This window comes from Crotalus tigris, unplaced genomic scaffold, assembly GCF_016545835.1.
Source record: "Crotalus tigris isolate CLP2741 ecotype Arizona unplaced genomic scaffold, ASM1654583v1 scf7180000024372.1857965, whole genome shotgun sequence".
NCBI lineage: Eukaryota > Metazoa > Chordata > Lepidosauria > Squamata > Viperidae > Crotalus > Crotalus tigris.
The window spans coordinates 113,606-131,327 of NW_024100542.1; the positions used below are offsets into that span (position 1 = coordinate 113,606).

General features: G+C 37.0%; 1 protein-coding gene across 2 annotated transcripts in view; it reads left to right on the forward strand.

The window, feature by feature from the left end:
- Window positions 1-17,722, forward strand: part of LOC120301236 (complement factor H-related protein 1-like) — a 52,830-nt gene that overhangs the window by 20,844 nt on the left and 14,264 nt on the right. The gene's annotated exons all lie outside the window — the stretch shown is intronic.

Genomic DNA, 17,722 nt, shown 5'->3' on the forward strand with positions numbered 1-17,722 from the left:
GTAGGTTATGATCTACTTTATCAAATGCCTTTATCAAGTCCAAGTAAATTAAGGGGGGGCAAATGACATTGCCATAGGTGTATACTACAGACCACCCAACCAAACAGAGGACATAGATGAACTTTTTGCTAGTCAGCTAACTAAGGTATGTAGGAAGCACATCACAATAGTAATGGGGGACTTTAACTACCCTGACATCAACTGGGAGACAAACTCCGCACCAAGTGGAAGATCAAACAGGTTCCTGGCAAACCTAGCAGACAACTTTGTCTCCCAAAAAGTAGAGAAGGGAACTAGGGGATTAGCCATTTTGGATCTAATTCTCACTAACAGAGATGAAATGATAGACGGTGTTGAAGCCATAGGAACCCTGGGAGGAAGTGATCATGCAATATTAGAATTCAACATTATAGAAGCACAACCAATAGAATACAGTCAAACTAGAGTCTTGGACTTCAAGAGAGCTAATTTCAATAAACTTAGAGAGGGCTTGGGAAGGATTCCATGGTGAGAATCCTCAAGGGGAAAACAACTCAAGAAGCTTGAGAAATTTTGAAAAATGAGATAATAAAAGCACAGTCTAGCACAATACCAACAAAGAGGAAAAATAACAGCTCTCAAAAGAAACCAGCATGGCTGCATAAAGAACTCTCTGACAAATTGAAAGATAAAAAGGACAAGTATAGAAAGTGGAAAGAGGGGAACATAACTAAGTCAGAATATCAGCAAATAGCCCGAGCCTGCAAAGATGAAGTGAAGAAAGCCAAGGCTCAAAATGAACTAAGGCTTGCGACCAAAGTCAAAAATAACAAAAAAAGCTTCTTTCAACATGTAAAAAACAAAAAAAAAGTGAAGGAAATGATTGGTCCATTAGTGGGTGGAAGTGGCAAGAAGGTGACAAGCAACAGGGAGAAAGCAGAACTATTTAACTCATTTTTTGCATCTGTCTTTACACAAAGGGAAAAAACAGACCAACCTATCAAAAATAGTGCCATAAAAACAAAACAGAAACACAAGTTAAGATAGGCAAGAAAATCGTTAGTGAGCACCTGTCCAGCCTAGATGAGTTCAAATCGCCAGGACCAGACGGATTACACCCCAGAGTTCTCAAGGAACTGGCAGATGTGATATCGGAGCCACTGAACTATATTTTTCAAAGATCCTGGAACACAGGGGAACTACCAGAGGACTGGAAAAGAGCTGATGTAGTTCCCATCCTCAAAAAAGGAAAAAAAATGGATCCAGGAAATTACAGACCTATCAGCCTGACCTCAATACCTGGGAAGATCCTGGAAAAGATAATCAAACAACGAATCAACGAACACCTAGAGGCAAACAAAGTCATTACTAAAAGCCAACATGGGTTTGTCAAAAATAGATCATGCCAGACAAATCTTATTGCATTCTTTGACCAAGTGACAAAATTAGTGGATCAGAGGAATGCTGTGGACATAATTTACTTGGACTTCAGTAAGGCATTTGATAAAGTAGATCACAACCTACTACTTGACAAGATAGAAAAATGTGGGGTAGACAGAACCACCACCAGATGGATCCGTAGCTGGCTGACCGGCCGTACTCAGCGAGTGGTCCTCAATGGAACTGCATCTATATGGAGGGAAGTGTGTAGTGGGGTGCCCCAGGGCTCTGTTCTGGGCCCAGTACTCTTCAACATCTTCATCAACGATTTGGATGAAGGGCTAGATGGGGAACTCATCAAATTTGCAGACGACACCAAGCTGGCAGGAATAGCGAACACTCCAGAAGACAGGCTTAAGATACAGAAGGATCTGGACAGATTTGAGCACTGGGCACTATCTAACAAAATGAAATTCAATGGTGAAAAAAGCAAGGTTCTACATTTAGGCAAGAAAAACCAAATGCACAAGTACAGCATAGGTGGCACCATGCTCAACAGTAGTAACTGTGAGAGGGACCTCGAAGTCCTAGTAGACAATCACCTAAATATGAGCCAGCAGTGTGCTGCAGCTGCCAAAAAGGCCAACACAGTGCTAGGCTGCATTAACAGAGGGATAGAATCAAGATCACGTGAAGTACTAATACCACTCTTCAATGCCTTGGTAAGGCCACACTTGGAATACTGCATCCAGTTTTGGTCACCACGATGTAAAAAATATGTTGAGACTCTAGAAAGAGTACAGAGAAGAGCAACAAAGATGATTAGGGGACTGGAGGCTAAAACATATAAGGAACGGTTGCTAGAATTGGGTATGTCTAGTTTAACGAAGAGAAGGACAAGGGGGGGGGACATGATAGCAGTATTCCAATATCTCAGGGGCTGCCATAAAGAAGAGGGAATTAAGCTATTTTCCAAAGCACCTGAAGGCAGGACAAGAAGCAACGGGTGGAAACTAATCAAGGAGAGAAGCAACATAGAACTAAGGAGAAACTTCCTGACAGTGAGAACAATTAATCAGTGGAACAGCTTGCCTCCAGAAACAGTAAATGCTCCAACACTGGAAGTTTTTAAGAAGAGACTGGACAGCCATTTGTCCAAAATGGTGTAGGGTTTCCTGCCCGAGCAGGGGGTTGGACTAGATGACCTCCAAGGTCCCTTCCAACTTTACTACTATTACTAATTGTGTTACTTTTCCCGCGCCAGCACCCGCGCATGCGCACGGCGCTGGCGACAGCCTGTCTGGTCCCGGGCAGCTTTGCACCTGCCCGGGACTGCCTGCAAACGCCCGAGCCGTTTGCAAGGCTCGGGACATAACACTTTCCACTTTCTATACTTGTCCTTTTTATCTTTCAATTTGTCAGAGAATTCTTTATGAAGCCATGCTGGTTTCTTTTGAGAGCTGTTATTTTTCCTCTTTGTTGGTATTGTGCTAGACTGGGCTTCTATTATCTCATTTTTCAAAATTTCCCAAGCTTCTTGAGTTGTTTTCCCCTTGGGGATTCTCATCCATGGAATTCTTCCCAAGCCCTCTCTAAGTTTATTGAAATTAGCTTTCTTGAAGTCCAAGACTCTAGTCTGACTGTGTTCTATTGCTTGTGGTTCCATAATGTTGAATTCCAATATTGCATGATCACTTCCTCCCAGGGTTCCTATGGCTTCAACACCTTCTATCATTTCATCTCTGTTAATGAGAATTAGATCCAAAATGGCTAATCCCCTAGTTCCCTTCTCTACTTTTTGGGATACAAAGTTGTCTGCTAGGTTTGCCAGAAACCTGTTTGATCTTCCACTTGGTGCAGAGTTTGTCTCCCAGTTGATGTCAGGGTAGTTAAAGTCCCCCATTACTATTGTGATGTGCTTCCTACACATCTTAGTTAGCTGACTAGCAAAAAGTTCATCTATTTCCTCTGTTTGGTTGGGTGGTCTGTAGTATACACCTATGGCAATTCCCCCCACTTTTATATTGACCTAAATGCATTCAAGACAGTTTTTATCATTTTTGTGCTCTGATTTAACACCAGAAAAGTTTAAGATGTTTTGGAAATTATAAAGCAACAAGTAACAACACTAGCTAGAAAATGGAATGTTATGAGGCACAAATCATCCATTTAAGCAAATTATCAATTTCAATCAGACCAGGTGATTCTACCAAAGTATAAGTGGCAATAAAAATTCTGAAAATAAAAAACCAACCAAAAAAGGAAACCATCCAGTTTTAAAAAGATCAACAGAAAACTTAAAAAGAGTGTAATAAAAAAAATTCTAGTTGAATTTAAATATGAAGATGAAGTTAGTAAAATTTAATAAAAAAACAAAACAAATGGAAGTACTAATAACAGCAGAAATGGTTAAAAATCAATTGAAAAAGAGGAGTTATGGATCTTGAAAAGAGTTAAGAGATGCCTAGAGTGCTGCTAGAGGACAATGAAGGTGATTCCAACTGGACACAACTTAGAACTGCTATTAAGGTCTATCTTAGTGGAAAAACAGCTCTTATTGCATCTGCAGTGTCACCCAATGGCCCTATTCCAGATCACTTGGTCCCTCCTGTAGCAGGAGATATTTGGTGATCATCTAGAGGGCCATGCAGAAGAATTTGTTCAATATTTGATGGACAAAGTCACTTGGATTCACTCCCAGTTAGATCCCATCTGTGATGCAAGTCCATGTGAGATGCCTGGGGTGAGGTCTTTCTCGATGATCTGGGAACAAGGTGATCCTGTTGGATCTGGAGGAAATGGACATACTCCTTCATGCTGTCAGTGCTACCACCTGTCAGATCTTTTTCCGTACAGGACGGTGGATGCCTCCAAAGTAGTGACTAGTAGGTGGGCTCATTAATTCATCACTGCAGGAGGGGACATTTCAGGGACTTTCTAAGGAGGTCCTGGTTCACCTTCTCCTTAAAAGAAATATCTTGATAGCATCTAATCTGGACAACTTTCGTCCTGTTTCTCATCTTCCCTTCTTAGGAAAGGTGATGGAAACGATGATTGCCTGGCATCTTCAGACGGTTCTGGATAAAACAGATTATCTGGACCTCTTTCAGTTAGGATTCAGACCTGATTATGGGACAGAGACAGCATTGGTTGCATTTGTTGATGATCTCTGGTTAGAGCGGGATGGGGGTAATGCGACCATTCTTGCTCTTCTTGACTTATCAGCAGCTTTTGATATCATCGACTATGATATTTTTTGGGCCATCTACAGCTTCTTTCTCCAAGGCTGGTCCCAATCAGTGTTAATAGGGAGTGAAAGACCCATCCCATGGCCACTCTGTTGTGGCTACAGAGCTCTGTAATCTTTTCACTTCTTTGTAATATCTACATGAAGTTCATTTTGAACAGCATGTTGGCAACAGAAAGATATTTGAAAAATAAGAGGGATGTGCTTAGAGTTTCTCCTGGGTGGGACCCATTTAATCTTTTTCAAATCAATCAATTGCCTTTCACAATATGTAAGCTGGTTGAGAAAGAGTATGGCTGCATTTTTGGATCCCCATTTTCCTCTATTTATTCTATTATTTGAGATTTGTAGAGTGATCTGATTTGGCTGTAAGTAATGGCTATGATTTGCATGCCATGCCTTTCATCCAGTTCTTCCTGGGGTGGGAAGTAGAATTTGCTTTGAATGCTTCTCTGGCTATAGGCTTTAATCTCTTAACATGTTCTTTACTCTCTTTTTATGTTCTAAATTAGAATCCATGTTATCACCATCACTTTCTGCTTTGGAATCATGGTTTCCTCTGCATGAGTTAGTTTTAGTTGATTCAGCAGTAGCATTTGCTACAGCTGGATAAATGGTTGAGATCTGAGAAGAGGGAAGCTTAGTTTTCCTGGGTGATAAATAGATAATAAACTTGTGGGACTTCGATAAACCCACCATTTTTCTACCCATCCTCCCAGTTGCCCAACTTCCATTCCACAGATTACCTTCTCTATTCCCTCAGTAGGCCAGCATTCCCCCAGGTGGACAGTAAGAAGGGGCAAAATATAACCTTTAACTATTCAGGAAAAAAATAACATTAAGTTGCCACTTTGCAAAGACTATTCTTGAGATTGATTAGATAGGGTGGGGAGACTACAGCCAATGGCATTTGGTGCCTTGAGTTCTAGAATGTTGAGAAGCAGAGCTGGGCGGTGAGATGAAGCCGAAGTTCCTCCAATGGGAAATGTCTGCTTTTCTGTTCAATAGGAAATACAGCTCAACACTCTTGGTAATGTATCCTCTGCTTCAGCGCTTCCTATGTGGGCCCAGATACGGAGTCTATGTGAGGTCATGAGGATACAGGATAAGAGATGGATCTTAAGATTTGTGCAATTTTTGTGTCTGGAAGTAGCACATGTGGTTACCTTGCCTGCCTTAAATAATTAAGTTTATTTGCTTATTTATTTCTGCATTTTTACTACACCACAATCTATAGACTCTTAGCTGCTTATACAGGTAGTCCTTGAATTATAACAGTTCATTTAGTGACCGTTCAACATTACAACAGCACTGAAAAAAGTTACTTGTGACCATTTTTTACATTTACAACCATTGCAGCATCCCCATGATCACATGATCCAAATTCACCTGCTTGGCAACTGACTCATAATTTATGACAGCTGCTGTGTCCTGGAGTCATGTAATCACCTTTTGTAACCTTCTGACAAGCAAAGTCAATGGGGAAACCTGATTCACTTAGCAACTGTGTTACTAACTTAACAACTGCAGTGATTCACTTAACAACTGTGGCAAGAAAGGTTGTAAAATGGGGCAAAACTCACTTAAGAAATGTCTCCCTTAGCAACAAATTTTGGGTTCAATTGTGATTGTCAATCAAGGATTATCTGTACAGAGTATTAAAACAAAATAAAATGTCCTTGGCATAACCAACTAATCACAACAATAAAGAAACAGCACTGAAGCAGAAAACCATAAAGAGTAAACAAGAGAAAAAGAAGACTTAGCAGCCTTTATCTCACTCTGTTCTCCCTCATCCTGCTCTGATGGTTTCCAAGCACCAGCAAAGGACATTGATATCTCCTTTTCAATTTCCCTCACCCCCTGGTGTAGACAATAGAGAATGGAATGGAATGGAATGGAGTGGAGTGGAGTGGAATAGAGTAGAGTAGAGGAGAGGAGAGGAGAGTAGAATAGAAACTTTATTGTCACTTTAAGTGTACACTAATCAGCATACATTAAAATGAAATTTCATTACATTCATCTCTCAAAAAATACCATTATGTATCTACCCACATACACAAACATATATGACACAGAGAAACATCACAGTCTAGTTAGAATGTATACATATACATGGTGAAGAAAAAAGAATCCTGCGAATTTACAAGATGGATGGCATAAAGAACAAAGCTGATACAGAATCTATAGCTCTGCTATAAATACTTTGAAACCTTCGCCCAGAGGGGAGCAACAGAAACAGATCATGAAGTGGGTGTGTGGGGTCTCTAACAATGCTTCAAGCTCTAAGCACATAGTGCTTATAAGCAGTATCCTGAATAATGGGAAATGAGCTTCCTATAATCTTCTCAGCTGTCCTTACCGCTCTCTGTCTGGACCTTCTATCTGAGGCACTGCCACCACCAAACTAAACAGAGATGCACTTTGTTAAAACTCTCTCAATCGTGCCTCTGTAAAAAGTGGCCAGGACACAAAAAATTATGTTGGGGAAAGAAAAAGAAAAAGTAGAATTGGCAATGAACCCACAGAGTTTGCAGATAACACTACAAACGATTTAAAAAACAATGATGATGACCCAAGAGGCAATAGCAAATAATCATGAAGAAATGAAAATACATCATAAAGAAATTAAGAATGATATTGGAAAAATGAGAGATGAAATTAAAAATATGAATGATAAGATAGGTAATATACAACAAACAATGATGGAAAATGAACAAAGAATTCAAAAAGTCAAAACAAAAATGGAGCTTGTTGATAGTAAAATAGAAGGGATGATACAGAAATCTGAGCAGGCAGATAGGGAGTTGACTGAATGTATTGCTTTTCTGGAAATGAACAAAGCTTCGTTCTTTCTAAGATTTCAAAATATTGTAGAGGAAAAGGAGGAAGATTTGGGAGAAAAGATGGCAGAGATGTTGGCAGAGATTTTAGGCAAAAAAAAAAACTGGAAGTAAAAAGAGACATAGATGAAATATATAGAGTATATACAAATTGTGCACGAAGGCAAAGATTGGTGAGAGAGGTCCATATAAAATTTACTAGAAGATCAATAAGGGATGAAATATATAAAAAAACAAGAGACGAACCAATAATATATAAGAGGTAAAGAAATAATTGTATTAAAACAAATACCATGTAGTATACGAAATCAGAGACGAGAATACCAATTTTTAACGACTCAATTAATTAAATGTAAAGTCATGTTTCGTTGGTTAATACCTGAAGACATACTTTTAACTTGGCAGGAAAAAAAATACAAGATAGATACACTTGAGAAAGCACAGGACTTTTATGAAAGATACTTTTCACAAGGAGAAGAACAAGAAAGTAGGGAAGAGCCGAAGAGTAAAAGTTATGATGAAGATTTATTAGAGGAAGTTGATCGAGAGTGAGAAATACAAAAGTTACAAGAAAGAGAAAGGTTAGAAAGAGAAGCAAAAGGAAGACTTATAGAGACAAGAAGCATAAAACAAAATAAAAACAAAAAAATAGATCAAGTTAAAAATGGGAGACGTAATTAAGCTCTTTTCTGTAAACATTAATGGATTAAATATATCAAGAAAAAGAGTTTAAATATTTAACAATTTAAGGAAATTGGATGTAGATGTGATGTATCTTTAGGAAGTTTATATAAAATAGGATTATAGAAAATTACTGGAGAAAGTAAAATTTAGAAACATTATACACAATATTAGCATAAAACAAGAAAGGAGGAATTATTATATATGTCAATGAAAAAATAAAATCAAATCAATATACTTATTGCATTCTTTGACCAAGTGACAAAATTAGTGGATCAGAGGAATGCTGTGGACATAATTTACTTGGACTTCAGTAAGGCATTTGATAAAGTAGATCACAACCTACTACTTGACAAGATAGAAAAATGTGGGGTAGACAGAACCACCACCAGATGGATCCGTAGCTGGCTGACCGGCCGTACTCAGCGAGTGGTCCTCAATGGAACTGCATCTATATGGAGGGAAGTGTGTAGTGGGGTGCCCCAGGGCTCTGTTCTGGGCCCAGTACTCTTCAACATCTTCATCAACGATTTGGATGAAGGGATAGATGGGGAACTCATCAAATTTGCAGACGACACCAAGCTGGCAGGAATAGCCAACACTCCAGAAGACAGGCTTCAGATACAGAAGGATCTGGACAGACTTGAACACTGGGCACTAACTAACAAAATGAAATTCAATGGTGAAAAAAGCAAGGTTCTACATTTAGGCAAGAAAAACCAAATGCACAAGTACAGCATAGGTGGCACCATGCTCAATAGTAGTAACTGTGAGAGGGACCTCGGAGTCCTAGTAGACAATCACTTAAATATGAGCCAGCAGTGTGCTGCAGCTGCCAAAAAGGCCAACACAGTGCTAGGCTGCATTAACAGAGGGATAGAATCAAGATCACGTGAAGTATTAATACCACTCTTCAATGCCTTGGTAAGGCCACACTTGGAATACTGCATCCAGTTTTGGTCACCACGATGTAAAAAAGATGTTGAGACTCTAGAAAGAGTACAGAGAAGAGCAACAAAGATGATTAGGGGACTGGAGGCTAAAACATATAAGGAACGGTTGCGAGAATTGGGTATGTCTAGTTTAACGAAGAGAAGGACAAGGGGGGACATGATAGCAGTATTCCAATATCTCAGGGGCTGCCATAAAGAAGAGGGAATTAAGCTATTTTCCAAAGCACCTGAAGGCAGGACAAGAAGCAACGGGTGGAAACTAATCAAGGAGAGAAGCAACCTAGAACTAAGGAGAAACTTCCTGACAGTGAGAACAATTAATCAGTGGAACAGCTTGCCTCCAGAAGCAGTAAATGCTCCAACACTGGAAGTTTTTAAGAAGAGACTGGACAGCCATTTGTCCGAAATGGTGTAGGGTTTCCTGCCCGAGCAGGGGGTTGGACTAGATGACCTCCAAGGTCCCTTCCAACTTTACTACTATTACTACTATTACTTGGATGAAAAGGGGTGAATTTTAATGTTGGAAATAGTATTAGAGTAAAAACAGTATATGCACTAAATAATAATTAACGTGAGTCTTTTTTTAAAAAAAATAAGGTATATAAGAAGCTAGTGGATTTGGACTATGAGAATATTTGTATGATCACTAGGCCTAGACGGAATCCTGGTCGAGTCTTTTTTTTATTATTAATTTTTTTAAAAATTTTACAATAAAAACCCCTTCCCCAATCCCTCCCAACCCACCCCAAAACCCTTCCCCATTCTTCCCAGAGCTGAATACAGGCTTAACTAGATCTTAAAAGAAAAAAAGTTTTAAACCCAAATAAACCTTAAGCAAATATAATTACACTCAATAAACAAATTGTAAAATACTTTAACTCCATTATATATAAAAAACAAAAAGAGGAAAAACAAAAGAGAAAATAAAAAAGAAATAAAAAAATAAAAAATTAAAGAATAATAACAATTACACTTCTAAATAATATCTTAAACTTATATAAATTATTCAAAAGCTAGATAATATTTTCTTATATCATACTTATATTGTATAAAATTTATCCATCTTTTCCACACCAAAAGATACTTCTCTTGCGATTGATCTTTCAAGAAAGCCGAGATTTTTGCCATTTCCGCTAAATAGGAAACTTTAAAAAACCATTCTTGCAAAGTAGGCAAAAATTCCTTCTTCCAATATTGTCCTATTAACAACCTAGCCACAGTAATTAAATTTAACATTAAAATAATCTCTTTATCATCACAATCAGAAACAATACCCAACAAAAACAATTGTGGAGTAAATTTTATCCTTCTTTTAAAAATTCTTTGAATATTCCACCATATCTTAATCCAAAAAGCTTTGATACTTTTACATGACCACCAAATATGATAATAAGTAGCATCCAAGCAACCACATCTCCAACATTTAGGCTGCAGGTTTGGATACATACGAGACATTTTTGTGGATCAAGGTGCCATCTATAAAACATTTCATAAAAGTTTTCCCGTAAGTTTTGGGCTTGTGTGAATTTAACAAATAATTAAATAATAATCTCCCATGTATCTAATAAAACCGGTTCATCAAAATTTTGTGCCCACTTAACCATACAATCTTTAACTAGCTCTGCTTCCGAATCCAATTCCACCAAAACACCATAAATTCTTTTAATGTGGGTTCGACTTTGATCTCTAATTTGTTTTAACAAATTCTCATCCTCTCTAAGCAAGCCCACCTTATAATCTATCTTCCACCTTTCCAATAATTGTCTATACTGAAACCATGAGTAAATAATATTTTCTAGTGCTAATTCATCCATAGATTTTAATTGCCAATTTTTACCATCCCACTTAAGTAATTGTGTATAAGAAATAATATCCATCTTAACTCCTCTCCTTATTCCTTCTGTTGGGTGCCATGGAATAGCCCATAATGGAATTCTTGAATCACTTCTATAGTATTTCTTCCAAACCCGGAGTAAAGAAGTTCTTAAGATATGAGATCTAAAGACCCTATCAACCTTTTTATTATAATTTAAATAGGCATGCCATCCAAAAAGTAAATCCCATCCCTCCAAAAGGAGTATATCTACATTTGTTAGATTGACCCAATCACTAATTGATGTTAAGACCACAGCATCGTAATACAATTTCAAATTCGGTACCTTAAGTCCACCTCTCTCTCATATGTCTTGTAAAATTTTAAGTTTTACTCTTGGTTTTTTCCCTGCCCAAATAAATTTATTGATACCTTTCCGCCACTCATCTAAATTTGCTTCTTTCTTTAAAATAGGTATCATTTGAAATAAAAAGAGAAATTTTGGCAGAACATTCATTTTAATCGCTACTATTCTCCCCAAAAGGGACAATTGCAGCTTTTTCCAATTATCCAAATCCTTTTGTATTCTAACCCACAGCGTTTCATAATTATTTTTATACAATTTTGAGTTGGAAGCAGATAAAATAACACCCAAATATTTTACCTTATTAACAACCTCAAAGCCTGTCAATCTAACCAATGTCTCCTTATCCAAGTTGGTCATGTTCTTAGACAATATTTTAGTCTCATTATTATTAATTTTAAAACCTGAAACTTGTCCATGTTGATTTATCAATTGTAACAACTCCATTACAGAATAAGATGGTTGAGATAATGTAACAACTAGATCATCTGCAAAAGCCCTTAATTTGTATTCTTTTTTGTTAATTTCTATTCCTTTTATCTTCGATGATTCCTGAATTTTAATCAATAAAATTTCCAAGGTTAACACAAACAGCAGTGGAGACAATGGACAACCCTGTCTAGTCCCCTTTTCAATTGGGAATACCGCTGATAAACCTCCATTAACTATAAGTTGTGCCGTTTGTTTTTGATAAATAGCTCGAAGGGCTTGTAAAATTTTATCTCCAAAATTGAGTCTTATAAAAAATACGAGAGTTACTACAATGAATATGTTGGAAATTTAAAATGAGGTGTTGGTAGAGGCAATATGTGTATAATAATGTATAATAATAATAATGTGAATTATTCCTAGTAAGTAGTAGAATATGAAAGAAGGAAAACGTAAATAAGAAACAATGGGGCAATAAGGACAAATATTTCAAAGAAGAATGAGGGGGGAAATGTAAATAATAGAAGAGTATTGTTACAAATTGCTGTTAACAAAAAAGGATATATTACGTGTGTATGTGTGTAATGTTTTGTTGTGTTTTGTTTTGTTTTGTTGGTCTAAAATAAAAATTAAAAAAAAAAGTGGCCAGGACAGAAGGAGAAAGATGTGGTCTCCTCATTTGACACAGGAAATGCAAACACTTGGTTTGCATGCTTCACTAAAGATAACATATGAAGAGACCAAGTCAGTTTGTAAGTTATCTGCACCTCCAGATACTTAATACTATTGACCATCTTCATAGCTGCAGTCTTGATACAAAGTGGAGTATGACTATGCCGGCTCTTTCTAAAATCAACAATGATCTTTTCTGTTTTTATTATTAACAATCAAAACCAGATTATTTTTATTGCACCAGTCCACCAAAGCCTTCATCTTCTCCCTATAAGAATCTTTGTTATCATCCCAGATAAGACCCACCACTGCTGTGTCATTCACAGACTTCACAATATGATTCATAGCAGACTTGGCACAGCTGTCATGGATCATCAAAGTGAACAATAATGGACTCAAAACATATCCCTGTGGGGAACCCATACTCAAGAAGATGGAATTGGAAACTTTTCTTCCAACTCACACAAACTGGGGCCTATCAATAATGAAGTCAAGTATCGAGTTAGGTAAAGAAGTATTAAAACTTGTTCACGAAATGCAGAGGAATGATTTGTTGAACACAGAACTAAAATCAACAAACAGCATTTGCACGTGAGTATTCTTCTCCACCAAGTGCACCAAACTAAGATGAAGTACACAAAAAGTGCATCATCTATTGAGTGGTTCTTCCAGTAAGTGCAGTTGCATCCATAGCTTTGTTATGCAGGAGACGTATTTGCTCTGGGAGAAGGTGCACTATTGATGCAACTCACGTTATGCTCTTCTTGGGTCTTCTTTCATTAAATGTCTGTAGAAACATTGGTCAGAAACACCACGTTGTTCAGGTATTTATGTACAGATCTTCACTATATTGAGATAGAATTGGAAATTAATTTGCTTTAACTTCACTGTCTCTTTCAGATTATTTTGAAAAGATTCTGTCAAGTTTTTAAATATTTTATTGCTAGAATTATAAAATTTAATGTCCCTGTTGAACTGTGAAAGGAGAATATATTTTCATTAACATTGCCAATCTTCTGTAGACTATCAATATTGTTAGGTGGATCTTCAGGCCTTCCTTAATTTTGACTCTAGGAAAATCATAATTTTGTCAGAGCTTTGTTTCTGAATGTGTTGGATATTGTATATTACTAGGAAATAGATGTGCAAGGGCATTCAAAGCAAATGACAAAACTGGATGATTCTGTGACATCTCAAGATTATCTAATGTTTGAGTGACACAAAGTGCCCCTACAACATGCTCTTTTCTGTTATATTCCTCATAAATCTTGATGAACACCACCATTGCCTTTCCTGTATATGCTGGAGAATAAACATTGCCTCTTGTCATGATCAGGGTTCCAATCCTCTAGTAAGCATGGCTAGTTCCAGTTTTGTTCCTCTCTTTGAAGTTGGAAGTGGCCTCTGAGCACATTTTAAGTCCAGGCTTTGAGCACAGAATTGTTTCTGCACATCTACAGAATTCTGGTAACCATTTTTTTTTAATTTTTAAAAAGATATTTAAATGAGAAAAGGGAGAAAAAAAATCCAATGAGCTAATAATAATAATAAAAATATCTTCCTTTGATTGATCAATAGTGACTAGGGTTACTAATAAATACCATATGGTACTAGAGTAAAATCAAATGCAAAACATTATTGCAAAATATACAGTCTTTGCCAAAATAGTACAGGTTGCTTCATCCTTTGATTAGTAAAGAATGTTGTCTTTTCCAAGATAGATAAGTTATATATTTCTAAAAGCGTTACTTCTGTAATATTATTTTTCAATTTCTCAATATGTTTCTTTTAACGACCTCTATGCATGATGCAATCGTATACAATCAGATTGAAAATATTGGTATATTTATTTTATTTTTATTTATTAAAATTATATATTGCCTGTCTCCCTGATAGGGTGACTCTGGGTGGCTATAGGTAATTCAAAATCACATTAACATCTTCAACATTTAAAGATTTTCCCATGAATATAAGTACCATATTTAAAAAAGTACTGGTTACATGACCATATTATATAAGTATGTTCCAATATCTCAGGGGCTGCCACAAAGAAGAGGGAGTCAAGCTATTTTCCAAAGCGCCTGAAGGTAGGACAAGAAGCAATGGATGGAAACTAATCAAGGAGAGAAGCAACCTAGAACTAAGGAGAAACTTCCTGACAGTTAGAACAATTAGCCAGTGGAACAACCTGCTTCCAGAAGCGGTGAATGCTCCAACACTGGAAGTTTTTAAGAAGAGACTGGACAACCATTTGTTCGAAATGGTATAGGGTTTCCTGCCTGAGCAGGGGGTTGGACTCGATGACCTCCAAGGTCCCTTCCAACTTTATTATTATTATTATTTTTATTAAGTCTATGAACCCTCAATTTTTTTTACATCTCCAGCTAAGAAAACCTGATGATCATTTTTTTCAAGAATTTTGGTAAACATACATTTAGGATTGTTTACTAAATCCAGGTAAAATTTTAATCCTCCATGTGTCACTCATTAGTTGAGTTCATCCACTGTACTGTGGTTAATTAGAAAGATGGTTAAACTTAACCATGTGAACCAGAGGGTTATATCAGACATTGAGTTTTTTTGGGGCAGAGGAATAGATGAAATATATATATATATATAAAAGGAAGCTCCTTAACTTCCTTTTGTATATTCAAGTAGGAGCCATGAAATGATAAAAAGCAAATTGCTGTTAAGCTGAAAAATGCTAAGGGAGGCCACTTTGGTTTTTTTCTTTCAATTTTGGTGTTTTATGGTGAGCAAGCTACTTGAATTACAAAAAGTGCACAAGTGATTCTGGCTGTATCACTAAAAGTGAATACTGGGAAATAAAAATAGTATTAAAACACTGTTAATTTACTTATTTCAATCTATTCAGTTCATTTTATAACTTGAAGCTTTTCCTTACTTGGAAATATATGTCTTCTGGAGCACAAACATGGGATCTTTATTTCAATATTAGCCTCTCCTTTTCAGCCCTATGATATTGTATAACACAAAACTGGTTGTCATTTTAAAAATTTCAAATATAAGACTTATGCTAACTTCTCCATCCATTTTCACACCTACAGTCATCATTCTACCAAGATGTATAGATTGCATTTGCTTTATTTTTTCCATTTATTAATAATTTGTACTTCCTTTTCTCTTTCAAATGAATCCTGATAAGACTATGTTGCTATGGCTGCTTGGGACTGACCTCCTGGTCAACTCTCTTTTCCTAGAACTGACTATTGTGTTTCCTGCTCAGGCAGGAAATCCTATACCATTTTGGACAAATGGTTGTGCAGTCTCTTCTTAAAAACTTCCAGTGTTGGACCATTCACCGCTTCTGGAGGCAGGTTGTTTCATTGGTTAATTGTTCTAACTGTCAGGAAGTTTCTCCTTAGTTCTATGTTGCTTCTCTCCTTGATTAGTTTCCATCTGTTGCTTCTTGTCCTGCCCTCAGGTGCTTTGGAGAATAGCTTGACCCCCCTCTTCTCTGTGGCAGCCCCTGAGATATTGGAACACTGCTATCACGTTCCCCCTCGTCCTTCTCTTCATTAAACTAGACATACCCAATTCCAGCAACCGTTCGTCATATGTTTTAGCCTCCAGTCCCCTAATCATCTTTGTTGCTCTTCTCTGTACTCTTTCTAGAGTCTCAGCACCTTTTTTACATCGTGGTGACCAAAACTGGATGCAGTATTCCAAGTGTGGCCTTACCAAGGCATTGAAGAGTGGTATTAATACTTCACGTGATCTTGATTCTATTCCTCTGTTAATGCAGCCCAGCACTGAGTTGGCTTTTTTGGCAGCTGCAGCACACTGCTGGCTCACATTTAAGTGATTGTCCACTAGGACTCTGAGAGCCCTCTCACAGTTACTATAGAGCAAGGTACCCCCTATATTATACCTGTACATTTGGTTTTTCTTGCCTAAATGTAGAACCTTACTTTTTTCACCATTGAATTTCATTTTGTTAGATAGTGCCCAGTGTTCAAGCCTGTGTAGGTCCTCCTGTATCTTAAGCCTGTCTTCTGAAGTGTTGGCTATTCCTGCCAGCCTGGTGTCATCCGCAAATTTGATGAGTTCCCCATCTATTCTCTCGTCCAAATCGTTGATGAAGATGTTGAAGAGCACTGGGCAAGCCAGTTTCCTGTTCTTCCTTGTCTTTGCTCTAACCACTATTTCCCTCACTACCATTTCTACTCATGTCATTGTACCTGTGAACAAGGCTCAGTTCCTCAGTTCCTATGCTATCTGTTTCAGCACTCTGTTCCTGTGTAAAATGTGTGTCAACCACAATCTTTCACCATCTACTGCAAAGGTCACAGTTCTTCATTTTACTAAGTATTTCTCAGCAGACATTGCCTTTATTTTAATTGACTATTAAAGAAATATGTTTGATTTATACAGAAAGAATTATTAAGATATTTTTTCCTTTCACAAGGGTAAAACAACAATGCATTCTGGCACTGCTCATGTTCAACATATACAATAAATAAATCTGTCAGGTTATATGCCAAAGGATACATCTTTTACCAGAAACCTTGCTTCAGTACATAAAATAATTTTCCCATGTCATGGGGAAAAAATCCATTTGGAGAATAGAAAGAATGTTTAATGAAAAAATTACAATAGGGATCATTAGTATGCCAAAATACATTCCACTATCCAAAATATATACACATGCTTACCTACTTAAGAGTACAGCTGTGGAAGAGAAACTGAGAAGGATGTTATATTCTTAATGTGTATCTGTCTGCTTCTGAACATGTGGATGTGTTGTGCACATATCTTTTTAAAATGTTTACTGCAAAACATTCATTACAGTGTCTGTGCACATAGAGTTTTTGACTTAAGTTACTAACAGAGAAATCTCCCAAAAAGATGCTAATTGAAAACGTTATCCAGGAAAATTCCTTACAGGTTTTGTCTCTAAACTAAGATTGTGCTGTTAGACCAGCAATTCTGGGAGTTGAAGTCCAAAGTCTTAAAGTTGCCAAGGTTGAGAACCCCTGTGTTAGACATTACTTAGCCATTAGTTATTATCAGAGAATTCCAGGGAGATTCTTTACAATCAGAAGTGCATATTTTTTACCCAGGTAATTGCATTACCATCCCTTTTCTTACAAAGCTAGCATTTAATCCTGAGTGGTACTATTGTCATTTACAAGGATTTCCTGACAAATGGAACAGTGGAAGTGCTGATTACCTATACTCAGCCTATATGTAGTAGATAAATCAATTCTTATCTTACTGAATGCACCTGCAATGTTATTTATCAATAAGACTGGAATGACCAAGAAAGTTAATATTCTCGTATTATACTGGAAAAAGCTCAAATTAAATAGAAATTATAATGAGACAGTTGGGATTTTT